This window comes from Triticum urartu, chromosome 7 (genome assembly GCF_003073215.2).
Source record: "Triticum urartu cultivar G1812 chromosome 7, Tu2.1, whole genome shotgun sequence".
NCBI classification, from domain to species: Eukaryota; Viridiplantae; Streptophyta; class Magnoliopsida; order Poales; family Poaceae; genus Triticum; species Triticum urartu.
In genome coordinates, this window is record NC_053028.1 from 247545678 (window position 1) to 247564787 (window position 19110).

Consider the following 19110-nt stretch of genomic DNA (forward strand, 5'->3'; position numbering starts at 1 on the left):
GATAAGTCAATTTTCGTACACTGAGTCGACACAAAAAAAATCAGTCGGAACAAAATGTTCACCTTCAAGCTTGATGAACAACTTCTTGGCAAGACTTCTCAGATAGCTCTCCAGATCATCCCTCCGTCGAGCAATGCTTTCCATTTTCTCGCCCTGGACGAGATTCGCCTTCTTCCAGCGCGAGCACTCCTTGTTGGAGTCATTCAGAGCGGTCTTCAGCCTGGTATTCTCTTCTTCCAACTGGCCGACCGAAGCTAGCTTCTGTTCGACCAGAGCGGTCTTGTCATCAGCCTCCTTACGAGCAGCAGCCAAATCCTCATCCTTCTTCGCCAGAGCTTCTCTCAGTTTTTCTGCAAAGAAATGATGATTGATTCAGAAATAGCAGAAGGGTACTCGAGCCTAAAACTGACCGGTCGACAAACTCGTCTTACCAGCGGCGCCGTCTCTGACCTTTTGCAGCTCTGTCCTGGCCAGCTCCAAGTCAAGGTTCAGTTGAATCTGCTGCCTCTCCAAGTCAGCAAAGCGGGCTCCAAGATCACAAGATTTCTGAAATCAAAGGGGAGAAGTTATTTTACAGCGAAAAACAACAAAGGCAATAAATACTAAGACTACGGTCGACTGCCCGCAGTCCACCATAGTCTCGGGGACTACACCCAGTGGGTGCACTTTACGTGCCCCCACCGGTTCTGATCCCACTCGACCGGCCCGCCAAAGTCAAGTCCAAAAGAAAGAGGCAGAAAGAGAGAAAGTAGAACTCAGACTACAGTCGACTGCCAACAGTCCACCGTAGTCTCGGGGACTACACCTAGTAGGTGCACTTTGCGTGCCCCCACCGGTTCTGATCCCACTCAACCAGACCGAGTGCAAGAGACAAACTATTTATACATTCGACAAAATACAAAGACTACAGTCGACTCCAGCAGTCCACCGTAGTCTCGGGGACTACACCCAGTGGGTGCACTCAGCGTGCCCCCACTAGTCCAAAAAATTCAATCGACACACCCAGTGGGTGTACAGATGAAAAGATTTTCGGAAAGAATCTTCAGATAGCATATCCTAACAGAACAAGCGGCGACCAACTAACCTGAACGTTGCTCTGGAGAGCCGAGCTGGCATCATAGGCGGCTTGGCTGGCGTCCCGCACCGTCTTCATCTTCTCCATCATAATGCCTGCCTGGCGTATGGCTTCCCTAGCAGCATTCATCTCGTCCTCTGGGACATGATGGGTCGGAAAAACTGAAGGCGGGTCGACAGGGGCCCGAGCAGTCGACGAAGAAGGAAAGGCACTCGACAGTGGCTCGGCGAAGGTAACAGAACCCTGATTGACATCGCCAGTGTCCTGAACGACTGGTTCCGCCCTCGGCGTCGACTGTAGCGCCTCACTTACAGGAGCTCTCCTATTATTCCTTGTCAAAGGCCTCTCGGGCTCTTCATCATCATCAGGGAGGTCAATAATGTTGGGAGCTGTGGAAAGTTCAATTGCCAAAATCACGTCACCCAATGATGCACATTGCAGTTGAATCGACCGAATAAAGATAGTATGGCAGAAATCATACCCGGATTAGAAGTGACCGCATCCTCCATCACCTCATCATCATCCCTATAAGCTGAGGTCCCGGAAGTGGCAGTGCTGACAATTCCAAAGTTCGTCCAGTTAAAACAAGAAAAACAAACAGCGCGGAGCGTCGAGTGAATACAAAGAGAGACACTCACACGGAGGCGACGGGGATATCAATCTTGATCTTCGGCAACGCCTTCCGAGTCCTCGGCTCTGCAACTTTGGGGTGCTTTGGCGCCTTCTCAGTCAGGGTTGGTGAAGAGATCCGAGGACGCTTCGAAGACTGACCAGCCTGAGTAGTTGCCTTGTCACGGGCACTCGGCCATTCTTGGTCGAGCTTGGATCGCCTCTTCCTGCGAGGGGGCGACTCGACTTCTTCTCCATCACTTGAGTCGTCGCTTCCTCCATCCCCTTCACCATCGGAAGTCCACTCGCCACTGTCGCCGCCACTCACCTCGCCTTCCAGTGCTTGCTCTTGCTCCCCGTTGGGCATTGAATACATTTCAATAATGGACTGAAAGGAAGCAGGGAGAACAAAGTCAGTCGACACAATATAGGCAGCTGCGCGAGTGAATTCAGATTACAAGCAAAAACTCAGAATCAGACCTGCTCTGGTGCATGAGACTGGTCGAATGGGGGAACTCTCCTGGCTCCCCTGGTATTGTCCTTGTTCCCGGTAATGCCCGACAGCCACTTCTCCAGTGTGTCGTCGTCGACCTCCTCCGGGTGGATCCGAGTGGAGTCTTCAAGACCCGAATACATCCACATCGGATGGTCTCGAGCTTGAAGAGGCTGGATGCGCCGCTAAAGGAAGACCTCCAAGAGATCCATACCAGTGACCCCGTCACGAATAAGCTGGACCACTCGATCGACCAACAGCTTCACGTGCGCCTTCTCCTCCGGGAGCACCTTCAAAGGGGAGGGTTTCTCCACTCGGTCCATGGTAAAGGGAGGGAGGCCAGTCGATTGCCCTGGCGTCGATTGGTCTTTACAGTAAAACCAGGTCGACTACCATCCGCGAACTGAGTCAGGAAGAATCATGGTCGGAAAGGAGCTTTCCCCTCTTGTCTGGATGCCAAGACCCCCAGACATCTGGATCACTTGGGTCCTCTCATCACTCGGATTAGCCTTTTTCACTGTCTGGGAGCGACAAGTGAAAATATGCTTGAAAAGTCCCCAGTGAGGCCGGCAACCCAGGAAATTCTCACACAAAGAAATGAAAGCGGCGAGATAAACGATTGAGTTGGGGGTAAAATGGTGGAGTTGTGCCCCAAAGAATTTCAGAAACCCTCGAAAGAAAGGGTGAGGAGGCAAGGAAAATCCACGGTCGACGTGGGTGGCAAGAAGAACACGCTCACCCTCCCGAGGTTGCGGCTCAGATTCCTTCCCCGGAAGCCGCGCCGAGTCATAGGGGATCAGCCCCCCTTCGGCCAGGTCGTCGAGGTCTTCTTGGGTGATCCTCGAGTGGATCCAGTCGCCCTGGATCCAGCCCTTCGGCAGGCCGGTCCGCGAGGAAGATCCGCCCCGGCTGGTCGCCTTCCCCTTCGACCTCGTTGTCGCCTTCTTTGCCCGCTCCAGAGCCGCCGTCTTCTCCATCCCCATTGTCGCCGGTGAGACGCGTACGGAGCGGTGATGCTGGGCGAGAGCGAGCGCAGCGGAGGGGCGTGAAGAGGAGAAGAGGAAATGGGAACGCACTGTTCGGGAGACTCCAGTCCAACGCCTAATATGAGGCCTCTTCCGAGTGGCTGACGGGTAGGCCCAGGTGGCTCTGTCAAATCCCGTAATGATCGCGCGTGCGGTACGTGGCGAAAAAGGTGGCGCGGGGATCGAGGCGTCTCCGCTCTATCCCATCTGATTACTGCGGCCTCCCCCGTCCTGCGCGCTTCCCAAAATTCGGATCCCACGAAATCTGCGGGCAGCAAACAACTTGTCAGACCAAAGATCTCCTCCGCACCGTCACTCGGAGCCTTACAAGTAAAGAAACTCACTCAACGAAGAATTAAGAATGGATCAAGGCGACTGAAATGGAAGTTGCTGTCATCACTCAGGTCCGTTGATCCGGAACAAGATATGCTCACAGCATGAAAAACGAGTCGGAGAGGTTCTCAACTCCTTCCCCACTCAAACCTCGATCCATTCGGGGGCTAATGATGAAGCTATGTACCTAGGGTAGGGTCATGGACCTGTCCTAACTGCCCTACCCAAGGACATCTCTAGAAGAAATCACCTTTCAATCGACTTGGAGGTGTTCCACTTGACAGACTCGAAGACACTCGACCAAGAAGCAATCACTCGACCAAGATCCAACCACTCGACGGCCAGGAGACCTAAAGTCACTCTGCACGCTAACGGTCGGTCATTAAGTAGCTTTTATGGTCATCATAGCACTTTATTACTAGCGTTACCAATAACGCCCTGCCTTAATGTACATTGAACCCTTTGTAACGTGGGCTGGCCAGGGTCCTGGCGCACTCTATATAAGCTACCCCCTCCTCCAAGACAAGGGTTCGCACCTCTGTAATTCATACTCACATAATCCAGTCGACCGCCTCCGGGCTCCGAGACGTAGGGCTATTACTTCCTCCGAGAAGGGCCTGAACTCGTAAACCTTGCGTGCTTACAACTTCTCCATAGCTAAGATCTTGCCTCTCCATACTTACCCCCCTACACTACTGTCAGACTTAGAACCACGACAGCGGCCTCATTTAAACTTGCCTAGATAGGTAGTTTTATTATGCTTCACCTCTTGCCATGTTTAACAACATTTAATACTGTTGGGTACATAAACGAGAGTGAACTAAATGCTTGAATGTGGTGTTTCGTCAATATGCAACTCGCTGCATATTGAGCTCCACTTAATTTGTAGTATTGTTTGTGCACTTTGCCATGCCGTGTTTCATTAAGCTGGACATGCATCTTACTTGGTTGTGCATCATGCCATGTTTATGTGATGGTTGTTTACTATGTTGCTTGCTTCTTTCTGGGTTGCTTCTCTCATTAGCTTCGATTTCTTTTCGGAGTTGTGAGGATCCGTTCGACTACGTCCGTTTGTCTACTTCTTGGACTCGTTCTTCTTCCTTGCAGGATTTCAGGCAAGATGACCATACCCTCGACATCACTTCTATCTTTGCTTGCTAGTTGTTCACTCTATCGCTATGTCGCGCTACCTACAACTTGTTATATCATGCCTCCCATATTGCCATGTCAAGCCTCTAACCCACTTTCCTAGCAAACCGTTGTTTGGCTAAGTTACCACTTTTGCTCAGCCCCTCTTATTTCATTGCTAGTTGCAGGTGAAGCTGAAGTTTGTTCCATGTTGGAACATGGATATGTTGGGATATCACAATATATCTTATTTTAACTAATGCATATATATACTTGGTAAAGGGTGGAAGGCTCGGCCTTATGCCTGGTGTTTTGGTCCACTCTTGCCGCCCTAGTTTCCGTCATACCGGTGTTATGTTCCTTGATTTTGCGTTCCTTACGCGGTTGGGTGTTATGGGAACCCCTTGACAGTTCGCTTTGAATAAAACTCCTCCGGCAAGGCCCAACCTTGGTTTTACATTTGCCTAACAACCTATTACCTTTCCCTTGGGTCGGCCAACCCGAGGGTCATCTTTATTTTAACCCCCCGGGCCAGTGCTTCTCTAAGTGTTGGTCCAAACTGGGCAGCCTGCGGGGCCACCTCGGGGCAACTTGAGGGCTGGTTTTACTCTTAGCTTGACCTATCTGGTGTGCCCTGAGAATGAGATACATGCGACTCCCATCGGGATTTTCGGCACATCGGGTGGCTTTGCTGGTCTTGTTTTACCATTGTCGAAATGTCTTGTAACCGGGATTCCGAGACTGATCAGGTCTTTCCGGGAGAAGGAATATCCTTCGTTGACCATGAGAGCTTGTGATGGGCTAAGTTGGGACACCCCTACAGGGTATAAACTTTCGAGAGCCGTGCCCGCGGTTATGTGGCATATGTGAATTTGTTAATGTCCGGTTGTAGAGAACTTGACACTTGACTTAATTAAAATGCATCAACCGCGTGTGTAGTCCTGATGGTCTCTTTTCGGCGGAGTCCGGGAAGTGAACACGGTCCTTGTGTTATGCTTGAACGTAAGTAGTTTCAGGATCACTTCTTGATCACTTCTAGCTTCTCGACCATTGTGTTGCTTCTCTTCTCGCTCTTGTTTGCGTATGTTAGCCACCATATATGTTTAGTGCTTGCTGCAGCTCCACCTTACTACCCTTTCCTACCCATAAGCTTAAATAGTCTTGATCTCGGGGGTGTGAGATTGCTGAGTCCTCGCGACTCATGGATACTTCCAAACAGTTACAGGTGTCGATGATACCAGTGCAGGTGACGCAATCGAGCTCAAGTGGGAGCTCGATGAAGATCTTGGTCATTGTTTTGTGTCTTTTCTGGATGATCAGTAGTGGAGCCCAGTTGGGACGATCGGGGATCTAGCGTTTGGGGTTATCTTCTTTTATTTTGGTTGCGTAGTGAGATCTTTGATTGTACTCTGGATGATGTATGTTTAACTTGTTATTTGTGTGAACTGGCGATTGTAAGCCAACTCTTTATCCCTTTCTTATTAAATACATGGGATTGCGTGAAGATTACCCCACTTGTGACTAAACCAGCATGCGGTTATGCCTCTAAGTCGTGCATCGACACGTGGGAGATATAGCCGCATCGTGGGTGTTACAAGTTGGTAATCAGAGCCATCCCCGACTTAGGAGCCCCTTGCTTGATCGAATCGCTGACGTTGTTGAGTCTAGAACCAAATGTTTTGAGTCTTAGGATTATATATATCGGAGAGTAGGATTCTTTTTACTCCTCAGTTCCTTCGTCGCTCTGGTGAGGCCTCCTGACGTAGAAGTTTTGACTTCCCTCTCCTCAAATTTCACGAAAAAATTAGGATCACGCGGGTATCTTGCAATCGTTCCGATAGTCCTGTGACGAGAACATTGTTCTTGGTGCCTCCTGACATTTAGGGGTTGTGGAAGTGTCCCGGGGAGTTGAGCTCTGAGGTGTTGTCGTCACAATTTTATCGTTACAGTTCTGGAATACCTGAGTTCACCGACATCAAAAATATCTTTTATGCAGTTGTTGGTGAGATAACCTCGACGCCACCTAGTACTGGGGCGACAGTTCGGGAGTATTGCCATAACTCGTATAACGGATGCTTTTCAAAGGTTGAGGTACATGATTTCCGAAGGTTTCTTGGTTATGTGTTGAAGGATGGATACAACTGGATGTAGGTATTGTTAGTTTGGGTGAGATATTATGCTTCCCCTGTATCCCCAACACCTGATTGCATAACCAGAAAGTTTTGAGAGTTTATAAGTGGGAATTCAAGTATCTCATAGGATATCTTTCCAATAGACACATGATACGATATGAGGTCTATCATATGTTTGTTCCGGCTTATTGTGCAAGCCAATCCTTTTGTTTTGTTATGAGTTGGGGTATTCGAGTTGCTCGAAGTCAAATGTGGATTCCATACCTTTCCTAAGCGGTGTTCTCATATTTCTATGTGAATACTAATCCTTCATGATAATCGAGATTGTCTTGTTAATTCCTTACCAACCGATGTGCTTCCCTTCAAGTGGATCCGATCATTTCAACATTCGCGAGATCAGTTCTAAGTTTTCTCAAAGGCATCCATTCCATCTTCCCAAGTTGCCTTTGTTTTCCTGCCCTCCCACCCTTTTCTTCAAGGACTCAGATTTCTTAATCCGTTATCCATTTTATTGATGTGAAGTATCTTCATCTTTTTCTTTCAAGTTTCGATCCGGTGAATTATCATGAAGATACTAACGTAGCTTCAAATTAATCATTCTTCGTTCTTTTTCTTCTCCGGCGGATTCAATTCAAGCTTTCGGTGTTGATCATATCTTTTTCTTCGTTTCAAATGTTTTCTCATGCCGGTGCACCTCTTAATTATCCACCTCTTGCTATTCTTGTTTATATGGAGCGCTGAAGATATCACAGAAGATTCAAGTTTCTATTCGTAATCCTTTCAAGCTATTTCGAGGTGGCTATTTCATTCAAGCCATTTAATTCACCCGATGCAATCTCTCTTCAAAATCATTCCAACGGTGTTTCTCGTGAGTGGGCCCTAACCCACAGGTCTTTTCCCAGGATCTTACCTGACTCTTCTTTTCCGGAGTTATTCTCAAATTCATTTCAAAGTTTGACGTAAGAATGAGTTATCATCAGTCAAATGTCTTTATCCTAGATCTTTCAAATTCTTGTCATCGTTGGTTCATCATTTCTAGTCTTCATTGTTCCAGAGTGGCTCATCAATTGTCATGGTGGTTATCATCATCTTTCTCAACATTTGAAGACCGAAGAAGAGTTTTTCCTCCAAATATTATCCGTTCTCTCAAAGACGCGAACTGCAAGCTTGATGCCATCCTCTCATAATTGTTTGCGATTGTGAAAATTATTTTCAACCATTCGGAGAAATCTAGGAGTCTTTTCAGTTTGATTCGCCGGAGCCCTTCATCTCTGAATTATTCATTCTCAGCATTCATCTCTCTTTCCCAATCTTACTAGTGCGTCATTCAAGTATTCTCTAATCGGCTCATGATCTCTTCATTCTCTTGTATCTAAATTTCCCCAAGTATCTTCGTTCATTTTAAATTCTTACAGTGGTTCGTTCAAGAGTTCTCTTCCTTGTTTATCATATCATATCAATTCATTTATTCTTTTCAAGTCCTACCGGTGGTCCGTTGAAGACCTTACCAAGATTACGCTATATCTATCCTTAATCCTTTTCAACAAGAATAAGTCGTATGCCAAATCCGTTGCTTGTCATCAATTTGAATTGGTGAAGGATACACATAATGTAATTCTTATTCTTCTTTCACTCAAGTGATTAATTCCTTCCTTCAGAGTTTGTTCATGATGAATAAATTCTCGGTTCAAGTGCTTCATACTTTTCCTGGAGTAACAAGCTCTCTCAATTATATCGTCGCGAAGCTCCATCTGAATCATTGCAAGGCTTCACCTTGTGTTCTCAACTTCTCTTTCTTTTTTATCATCCTTTTTTTACCGGAGTTCTTCATGGAGACTCTACATGGTAGTTCGTCAAGGATTCTTTGCATCCTTCTATTGTTCTTCAAGATTTCTCTTGAAGTTATGATCCGCCAAGCTATACTCTCAAATAAACATGGTGCTCAACGCATGTTTTGTTTTGAGGAGGTCAAGCATTCTTCATCTTGCATTTCTAAGTGCAATTCTTTCTCTCTTATCTTTTGAGGTTGTGTTATGTCATTCTTGACAATTTCACTTCGTGTTTCATGATTCATAAGTTGTCCGGAATGACATATCTTAAACCCATCATTTTCAATTCGTTCATGAGATCCTTTGCAACCCATCAATCTCTTCATTGGAGTTATCTTGGGTTATATTTCACCTAAAGCTTTCCCTAAGGATTCTTGCTATTTATGGTGCTTATAAATGACCCAAGTTCTTCATTTATCCCCCTGGTGAAATAAGTTTCTCGTCTCCTTGTTCATATCAATCCAATCCATTGTTTCCGTTAGTGGCAGAATTTCACGTCATAATTTTGGGATGTTTTCCATAAGCCCACTACAAGCTTTTTTGTTTCGTTGTTGGTTTTTCCAACAACTCCGTTATAACCTTCTCGGAAGGGTGTCTTCCAAGCTCAATTATGGCAGAAGTTGTCATTTTCTTCTCCATTCTATTATTCCAATGATCTATCTTCTATTATTTCTTCCGGAGGCATTGTGATGTTTCTCTCTTCACTCATCATCTCGGATTGTGAGGATCGTGTTCCTTTCATGCTTATCCATTTAACCGGAGTGGTTACATGCCCTTCCTTGTCGCTAAAGCTCTTATTTCATGTCTTTCAACCTACAAGGTTTTCGCAATGTCCCATGTTCCTCTTATCTAACGTAGTGTTTTCAACATCGATCATCTCCATTGTATTCTTCTTTCAAGTGTTCAACCTCTCAAGGTTCTTTGGTTTCACTCGTTTGTCAAAGAAGCAACTTAGTTTTACCTCTTCTCTTCCTCTTCCGTTTCTCTCCGGTGCCATCCTTAGATCTCGGGACGAGATCCTCTTATAGCGGTGGAGTGTTGTAACGCCCCGAGTCTCATGCGCCAGGTGTCTTCCAGTTATTCACTGTTGTTGCCTTGTCATTCTCTTGTGTGTTGCATCTTTCCATGTCATCATCTGCATTGCATCTGCATATTTTCAAAACTTGCATTCGTCCGGTTCTCCCAGTTCTTTCCGTTGTCCGTTCTGAGCCCAGACACACTTGCACGCGCCCGCGGCATGTCCGAAATATTATTTTATAAGTGGCCGGAAAATGTTCTCGGAATGGGATGAAAGTTGGCGTGCGGTCTTATTATAGTGTAGGTAGACCGCCTGTCAAGTTTCGTCGCATTCGGAGCTCGTTTGATAGCCCAACCGTTAAACATATAGCGGCACTATAGCCGGTCATACATCATACGCCGGACATTTCGGTCTCCGAAAACTGTTGCCGGGCTTTCCCTCTCTTTCCTCCCTAGCCCATCTACACAGTCCACTACCAACCACCAGGCCCTGAAACCCCTCCTTGCACAGTGCATCGACCCCCTTGAGTGCGCGTCCGTAGCTGTCCCAAACCCGACCCACTCTGTCGTTACGAATGGGTCCGGATCATCCCCAAACATCTATAAAACATCACCGTTTTCTTATTTGGGCTCCCTACCTATTTATTTCTCGACCGTCCGATTGCGATCGGAGGGACGAGGTGGCCCCTAACCTAAATCCATCTACAATAAATAATGACCCAACCCTAAATTTGAGGAGAGTTGTCCCATCGTTCCCTCACCCGCCACCGCCACACTCCCGCATCCACCTCAGGATCCTCCCAGATCCGATCCACCAACCTCCTCGTTCTGCGAACCAGCCAACCATTGCTCTCCACTGCTCCTCCTCGATCCAGAGCTCGCGGCCCCGATCCAAATTGTTCTCGGCCTCCACCCGTGCATCCTCCTCCCTCCTGCTCATTCCCGAGGGCTTGTCTCAAGCGTCGCCGCAAGCAACATTAGTCATCAGAGGCCAGCGCTGCTCCTTTTCTTCGTCCGCAGCCCCAGGAGCCCGAGCTCCATCGTCTACGCCCATGTCCAAGCGAGAGGAGCTCGCTGCTCGAGCTCGAGCATGCAGCCAAGTCCCATGGCGCCCTCCCGAGGTCCTCCCGTGCGTGCCTCCACTCGTCCTCATCGCCCTCCTTCTTCATCGGAGCATCACCGGACTGGCAGCTCCATCGCACGCGCCCGCCACCGGCAAGGGACCCAGGCAGTGAGCGAAGCTTCTCCCTTGCATTCTCCTTTTCCCGTGCTCCCTTTCTCCTCTTCCCTAGCTAACCTCCCGCTCTCTCCGTCCAGGATCCTCATGGCCGCCCGACCCCCTGCTGCTTCGCGCTGCCGCCGGAACCTCACCTCCGCCGCCCTTTCCTGTTCCCGACCAGATCCCACTGGCAGGGCCCCGTCCCCGCCTTTGGCGCCCCAAGTTCCCGGCCGCTGTTGCTCTGCTTCTTCTCGAGCAGAGGACCGCGCCCGCAATCCTCTGCCTCACTCGTTCGTTCCATCCGTGTGTTGACCTTAAGCGTCGACCGCGCCTAGGCCAACAGCTCCAAGGCCCAGCCACAAGCCCCGCGGCCCAGCTAGCTCCATCAACCTGGGCCTCGGCCCATGGTGAGCAGCACTCGAGCCCCCCTGCACTGTTGGGCTGACCAGATTCGGCCCATATCATTTTTTCCCTGCCTCTGCAATTTTGCTAATTATTCCAGAGAAACCAGTTTTACAGGAAGCCCCCTAGACTTCATGCATTTAATAACTCACAAACTATGCATCATATGTAAACACTTTATATATGTAAAATTCTTAGAATTTTGTGTAGATTAATAATTTCCAACTTTCATCCATGTTTAAAATGTTTAAATTGCTGTTTGCATTAATTTGCCTAAATGCCATGTTAAAATGTTTTATTTCATAACTAAATAACCGCATCTCCATCTTAAATAATCTTTATATGTAAATGGGTTGAAAAATGCATCGTTCAACATGGTGAAATTACTTTGCATGTTTAACAACTCTAAAATGTGTTTAGGGCAGAATAGTACCAACTTTAAGATATGCACATGATGATTTTTCCGGACTTGTTGCTTGTTGTTCCGACCTCATTTAAACTTTCCTAGATGGGTAGTTTTATTATGCTTCACCTCTTGCCATGTTTAACAACATTTAATATTGTTGGGTACATAAACGAGAGTGAACTAAATGTTTGAATGTGGTGTTTCATCAATATGCAACTCGCTGCATATTGAGCTCCACTTAATTTGTAGTATTGTTTGTGCACTTTGCCATGCTGTGTTTCATTAAACCGGACATGCATCATACTTGGTTGTGCATCATGCCATGTTTATGTGATGGTTGTTTACTATGTTGCTTGCTTCTTTCTGGGTTGCTTCTCTCATTAGCTTCGATTTCTTTCCGGAGTTGTGAGGATCCGTTCGACTACGTCCGCTTGTCTACTTCTTGGACTCGTTCTTCTTCCTTGCAGGATTTCAGGCAAGATGACCATACCCTCGACATCACTTCTATCTTTGCTTGCTAGTTGTTCACTCTATCGCTATGTCGCGCTACCTACAACTTGTTATATCATGCCTCCCATATTGCCATGTCAAGCCTCTAACCCACTTTCCTAGCAAACCGTTGTTTGGCTAAGTTACCACTTTTGCTCAGCCCCTCTTATTGCATTGCTAGTTGCAGGTGAAGCTGAAGTTTGTTCCATGTTGGAACATGGATATGTTGGGATATCACAATATCTCTTATTTTAACTAATGCATATATATACTTGGAAAAGGGTGGAAGGCTCGGCCTTATGCCTGGTGTTTTGGTCCACTCTTGCCGCCCTAGTTTCCATCATACCGGTGTTATGTTCCTTGATTTTGCGTTCCTTACGCGGTTGGGTGTTATGGGAACCCCTTGACAGTTCGCTTTGAATAAAACTCCTCCGGCAAGGCCCAACCTTGGTTTTACATTTGCCTAACAACCTATTACCTTTCCCTTGGGTCGGCTAACCCGAGGGTCATCTTTATTTTAACCCCCCGGGCCAGTGCTTCTCTAAGTGTTGGTCCGAACCGGGCAGCCTGCGGGGCCACCTCGGGGCAACTTGAGGGCTGGTTTTCTCGTAGCTTGACCTATCCGATGTGCCCTGAGAAGGAGATATGTGCGAATCCTATCGGGATTGTAGGCACATCGGGCGGCTTTGCTGGTCTTGTTTATCATTGTCGAAATGTCTTGTAACCGGGATTCCGAGACTGATTGGGTCTTTCCAGGAGAAGGAATATCCTTCGTTGACCGTGAGAGCTTGTGATGGGCTAAGTTGGGATACCCCTGCAGGGTATAAACTTTCGAGAGCCGTGCCCGCGGTTATGTGGAAGATGGGAATTTGTTAATATCCGGTTGTAGAGAACTTGACACTTGACTTAATTAAAATGCATCAACCGCGTGTGTAGCCGTGATGGTCTCTTTTCGGTGTAGTCCGGGAAGTGAACACGGTCCTTGTGTTATGCTTGAACGTAAGTAGTTTCATGATCACTTCTAGCTTCTCGACCGTTGCGTTGCTTCTATTCTCGCTCTTATTTGCGTATGTTAGCCACCATATATGCTTAGTGCTTGTTGCAGCTCCACCATACTACCCTTTCCTACCCATAAGCTTAAATAGTCTTGATCTTGGGGGTGTGAGATTGCTGAGTCCTCGTGACTCACGGATACTTCCAAACAGTTGCAGGTGCCGATGATACCAGTGCAGGTGACGCAACCAAGCTCAAGTGGGAGCTCGATGAAGATCTTGTTCGTTGTTTTGTGTCTTTTCCGGATGATCAGTAGTGGAGCCTAGTTGGGACGATCGGGGATCTAGCATTTTGGGTTATCTTCTTTTATTGTGGTTCTATAGTCGGACCTTTGATTGTACTCTGGATGATGTATGTTTAACTTGTTATTTGTGTGAAGTGGTGATTGTAAGCCAACTCTTTATCCCTTTCTTATTCAGTACATGGGATTGTGTGAAGATTACCCCACTTGCGACTAAACCACCAGGCAGTTATGCCTCTAAGTCGTGCCTCAACACGTGGGAGATATAGCCGCATCGTGGGTGTTACAGTAGCATGCAATTTCAAAAAAATACTACGATCATGCAAGATCTATCTAGGAGATTGTTGGTGTCAAAACCGGCGGATCTCGGGTAGGGGGTCCTGAACTATGCGTCTAGGCCGGATGGTAACAGGAGGCAAGGGACACGAAGTTTTACCCAGGTTCGAGCCCTCTCGATGGAGGTAAAACCCTACGTCCTGCTTGATTAATATTGATGATATGGGTAGTACAAGAGTAGATCTACCACGAGATCGGAGAGGCTAAACCCTAAAAGCTAGCCTATGGTATGATTGTTGTTGTCTATGTTGTCCTACGGACTAAAACCCTCCGGTTTATATAGACATCGGAGAGGGTTAGGGTTACACAAAGTCGGTTACAATGGTTGGAGATCTGATTATCCGTATCGCCAAGCTTGCCTTCCACGCCAAGGAAAGTCCCTTCCGGACATGGGACGAAGTCTTCAATCTTGTATCTTCATAGTCCAGGAGTCCGGCTGAAGGTATAGTCCGGCTATCCGAACACCCCTTAATCCAGGACTCCCTTAGTAGCCCTTGAACCAGGCTTCAATGATGACGAGTCCGGCGCATAGATTGTCTTCGGCATTGCAAGGCGGGTTCCTCCTCCAAGTACTTCATAGAAGATTTTGAACACAGAGATAGTGTCCGGCTCTGCAAAATAAGTTTCCACATATTGCCATAGAGAGAATAACATTTACACGAATCTAATCTGCTGACGTATTCTGTAGTGTGTCACACCATGGCCAAGCCTTTATCCGAGTCATTTCATTATCCCACCTCAGCGCGTCATGCGAGGCGGTTTCCTTGGCACGTCTTGTTAAAGCAGAGATCGTGTCCCCTCATTTCGGGATTCTCATCAATACGGGCGTGGGTAACCCAACCGCGCCATTGATTACGGTGCTTGGAGATAGGCGAGTTTTACCAGGCTGGTGGGGACACGTAGTTGCGTCTACCCATATAAGGGGATAAGGATCCACCTTTTCACCTACGCCTTCTTCCTCCTTTGCTTATCCATTCTCGCGCACTCGAGCTCCAGCGCCCAAGTCCGCACTCCCCACCTCAACCTTCTCTAGCCATGTCCGGAGCGGGAGGCAAGTGGATGGTCTCACGGAGGGACACATCAAAAGCTGAGGAAGGCCGGATACCTGTCTAACGACATCGCGTACTGGCTTCCCGAAAAGGGGCAGCTCATCCCCACCCCTAGGCCCCATGAGAGGGTGGTGTTCCTCCCCCATTTCCTCCATGGATTGGGCTTCCCTCTCCACCCATTTGTCCGGGGGCCCATGTTCTACTACGCCCTAGATTTCCACGATCTGGCCCCGAACTTTGTCCTCAACATCTCGGCGTTTATCGTCGTGTGCGAGGCTTTCCTACGCATCCGCCCCCATTTCGGCCTATGGCTCAAGACTTTCAACATCAAGCCGAAGGTGGTGCGCAGCAACCAGGCGGAGTGCGGAGGCGCCATGGTGGGCAAGATGGCCAATGTCCTATGGCTCAAGGGCTCCTTTGTGGAGACCCTGAAGGGGTGGCAATCGGGGTGGTTTTACATCACCGAGCCGCGTGACCCCGAATGGGTCGCACCCCCCGAGTTTCGATCCGGACCCCCTACGCGGCTCACCTCCTGGAAGGAGACGGGCCTGTCGTGGGGTAAGAAAGGAGAGCCGACCGGACTCCAAACATGCATCCAAACCCTGGTAGACAAGAAGCTCAAGCTTGTCAATGTGGTCCAGGTTATGCTCATCCGCCTGATCCTCCCGTGTCAACAACGGGCTTTCAACCTGTGGGAGTTCGACCCGGCGCGGCACCAGACTCTGAGCAAGCTCTTCGACACGACGTACGAAGATGCCTGGAAGGTGCTTTTCAAGGGTGCCGAGGCCCCTGCATCCGCTACTGAGGATCGCGGATTCAGTACGCAATGTCACGCTCATGCGGTAAGCTGTTTTTTTTCCTTTTACAGGATATCAGTTTTTCATAGTTTGACTCCATGCGGGATCTAAGCTCCCTTACCTTTGACAGGATTGGAAGGTGACGTCCAGACAGATCAACTGTCCGCCTCCTTTGCCCGAAGGCCCAGCGGACGCTCGCTTGGCGAAGCTGCTGGTTCCGGCACCCTATGTGGTGCCAGAGAGGAAGGCCGCGAAAAAGGCCACGGGGACTCGAAAGAGTGCCCGGCGCCATGAGGTGTCGGATCCATCATCCGACGGTTCCGAGGCGCATTCCTCCCGTGAAGACGAGGAGGAAGAAGAAGAGACCTCTCCCCCTCCAGCAGGAGGAGAGAAGAAAAGGAAGGCCGCCCTCTCTAGGGAGGCCGGAGGGTCCAAGAAGGGGAAAATCCTTCCTCCGAACTACTCCACCGACGCCGACGACGGCGGAGAGGAGTGGCAGCCCAGGGCCAAGCCCCCGGCAAAATCATAAGTATCCAGATACTAGAGTAATTCATAGTATTCGTTTATTGCATAGCTTTCCCTTATGTCGAATATGTTTATGCAGCCCACCCAAAGACCGGCTCGACGCGTCGTCGAGCGGCTCACTGGACTCGTCGGATGTGAACTCGCTTCCGACGGCTTCCTCCCCCCGCCCTACGGATGACACCGAAGTGTTGTCCCAACAGGTTCCAAGCCAGGAGGAGGTGGTCCTGGAGGCACTGCAGGGCGACCTCCCGGACTCCAGGAGTAAACGGGATGAAACCCCCAAGGGCACCAAGTCCGGCTCTAGGCCGGACTCCTCTCCGGAGCCTTCAAAGGTTCCAGAGTCCGGCGGGGGACCTCCTTCCAAGAGGAGCAAGCCCACCGTGCCGGTGTCCCCCGTCCAACCGGAGGCGCTGGACAATCTGTTGGAGGCGCTCCAAGGCGCCTGCATCGACGAGGAGCACCGCACTATTATGAGTGCGGTGGTCCAGAAGGTTCAGTCCACCAAGAGCGGACTGACTGAAGCTTGTACGAGCCTTTTAATAGGCTTTGAGGTAAGTAAAGAATGTGTAAATAATGTTACCGCATAGACAGTAGCCCCTGATGCTCTGTTTGGCGTTCGGGAAAAAAGCCGAATAGAGGATCAAATAAAATTCGCAGGAGTCTAACAAAAAGGAGTCAATATGCGTATGTAGGCTTCTCTGCTTGCGTCCGCCGCACTGACTGCGGAAGTGGACACGCTAAAGCAGAACCTCGAGTGGTCCGAGCAAGAGCTCGGGCGCGCCAAGAAGCAGCTCGAGGACAATGAAGGTAAGAAATACCTTGTTTATATATATATATATATATGTATAAAGGTGCAATTTCAAAAAATGACAGGATTATCATGGCTATTTTAGGGGCCACGTCTGAGGTGGCGACCCTTAAGCAAGCGCTGCTCGAGGCTGAGAAGAAAGCGGCCACGGAGCGCACCGAGCAGGAGAGGTAAGAGGCCCAGGTTGGCAAGGTGCGGCAAGAGCTCCAGGTTCTCATGAAAAAGCATGAGAGTTTGGAGCTTGACTCAAAGACGTGAGCGTCCGAGCTCGCGGCGGCTATTGAAAATGCCAAGTCTGCCAAGGCCGAATCCCAGAAGACCCTCCAGGAGTTGGATGAGGTGAAGAAGATAGCGGCGGGTAAGGCATTCTTTATGCAAAGCAAACACATAAACGTGAGTTACTTGTTACTTACCCGAATCCGGAGCTCTCCAGGAGCATTCGCAGATCTTCCCCGGAGTGTGTCCGATGCCAAGGAGGGCAGCTCGACAAAGAAGGTGTTCTGGTCTCAGTATGCTGAGGCCGGACACCCCGTGCCCCTGAGCGACCAGATGAAGCAATTGGTCGAGCTCCACAAGGCGGCCGAACAGGCCATGAAGGGCCTCCTAGTTCGGCTGTGGCCTGGAGAGGCTCTGCCTGGGAGCTATTTCGGGCTGGTGTGGCGGCTGGTGGAGGCTTGTCCAAGGCTCGAAGTCATCAAGCGCTCCGTCTGCATTGAAGGTGCCCGTAGGGCCCTTGCCCGTGCTAAGGTGCACTGGGGCAAGCTGGATGCTGAGAAGCTTGTGAAGGACGGGCCACCGCCGGGGAAAGAGCATCGCAAGCCCGAGAATTATTATAAGGATGTTCTGAAGGGTGCCTGCCTTGTGGCGGATGAATGTTCTAGGGATGTAATTTTTGAGTGAAACTTGCTCGTTTTGTCCTGTGCGCTGGAAACTTGTTCATATGCGCTAAGCAATGCTGTTTGTAATTTAAAATATTACCTTCTGTGTGGCTGTTTATCAATTCTGAGAGATGGCAAGTCGTCGGCTTCTGCCCCCGTGCCGCTAGTGCTGGGGTGTTCGGGGATAAACCTGAGCGCTCTTTTTCCCATGTTTGGGTCCTTCGAGGGAGGCGCTCAGCCCAACGAACAAGGCAATCGGACTATAATGCGTGAACACTCTCACTTAGCCATAGAATTCTATAATTTTAAATTTCGGCGAAGCCCCTGGTATTCGGAAGACCGAGTTCGGGGCGCTATCCACGCATTGGCCGGACAGAGCCGGCTCCTCGCCCTAAGCGGCATAAGTCTTTAGGGACTCGAAAAAACCTCTCGAACAGCGACCAGCTCTCGCTTCATCATGACAGTCAGTTTTAGCTTTCTCCACTGAGGTGCTCGACCCAGCTCAACTGGGGCACAATCGCAGTGGTTCTCCTAGTGCTACCTTAGCCGATATAGCGGAACGTAAGGCACCAAAACATAGGAGCCGGGCAAACCCAACTATTGACCCAAGACATGATTCGGAGCCAATGCATATAATGCTATAAGTTCGGGGTGCCGCACTTGTTAAAGTGTTCGGACTTCTCACACCATATTGAGGGGTACTAAAGCCCCTGGCGTTTTTTGGCCGTACCAACGTGTACGGGTGCAACATGTCATTAAGGAACATATATATATATATATAAAGAAAAAAAGAGTAATGCAAAAATAGACAAAAGCTATGCATTGTTTACTAAAAAGGGGCTGCGATTAAAGCAGAACGATACAAATAATGCGATAAGTGAAAGGTTGGACTATTTAACATGTCCGTTCCAGGGGCAAGCTGCGGAATAGTATGCGGAACAGGTATACTGCTCGTGATAGAGACCACCTGGGAGTTCCGTAATGCGGCGTGGCTTGTCTGCTTCCCTGGTTCTTGCATCGTTTGTGCGGCAATTGAATTACCGAACAGGCCTTCCGAAGGATGGAGTCCTGAAAGTTAGAGAAAATTAAAAAATCGGCAGCCCCTGGTACGGTTTAGGCCATGTTTTGGGCGTGCCGTGATGGTGCCCCTCCCCTGTACCCATGGTATCTCTAGAGCGTAGTTATGTACGCGAAGTACTGGCGTCGCCTTTTTGCGAGGGTTGGGGTTGGGGCCGCATTGCTATGCCTGCTCGGATCGTGCCAGGC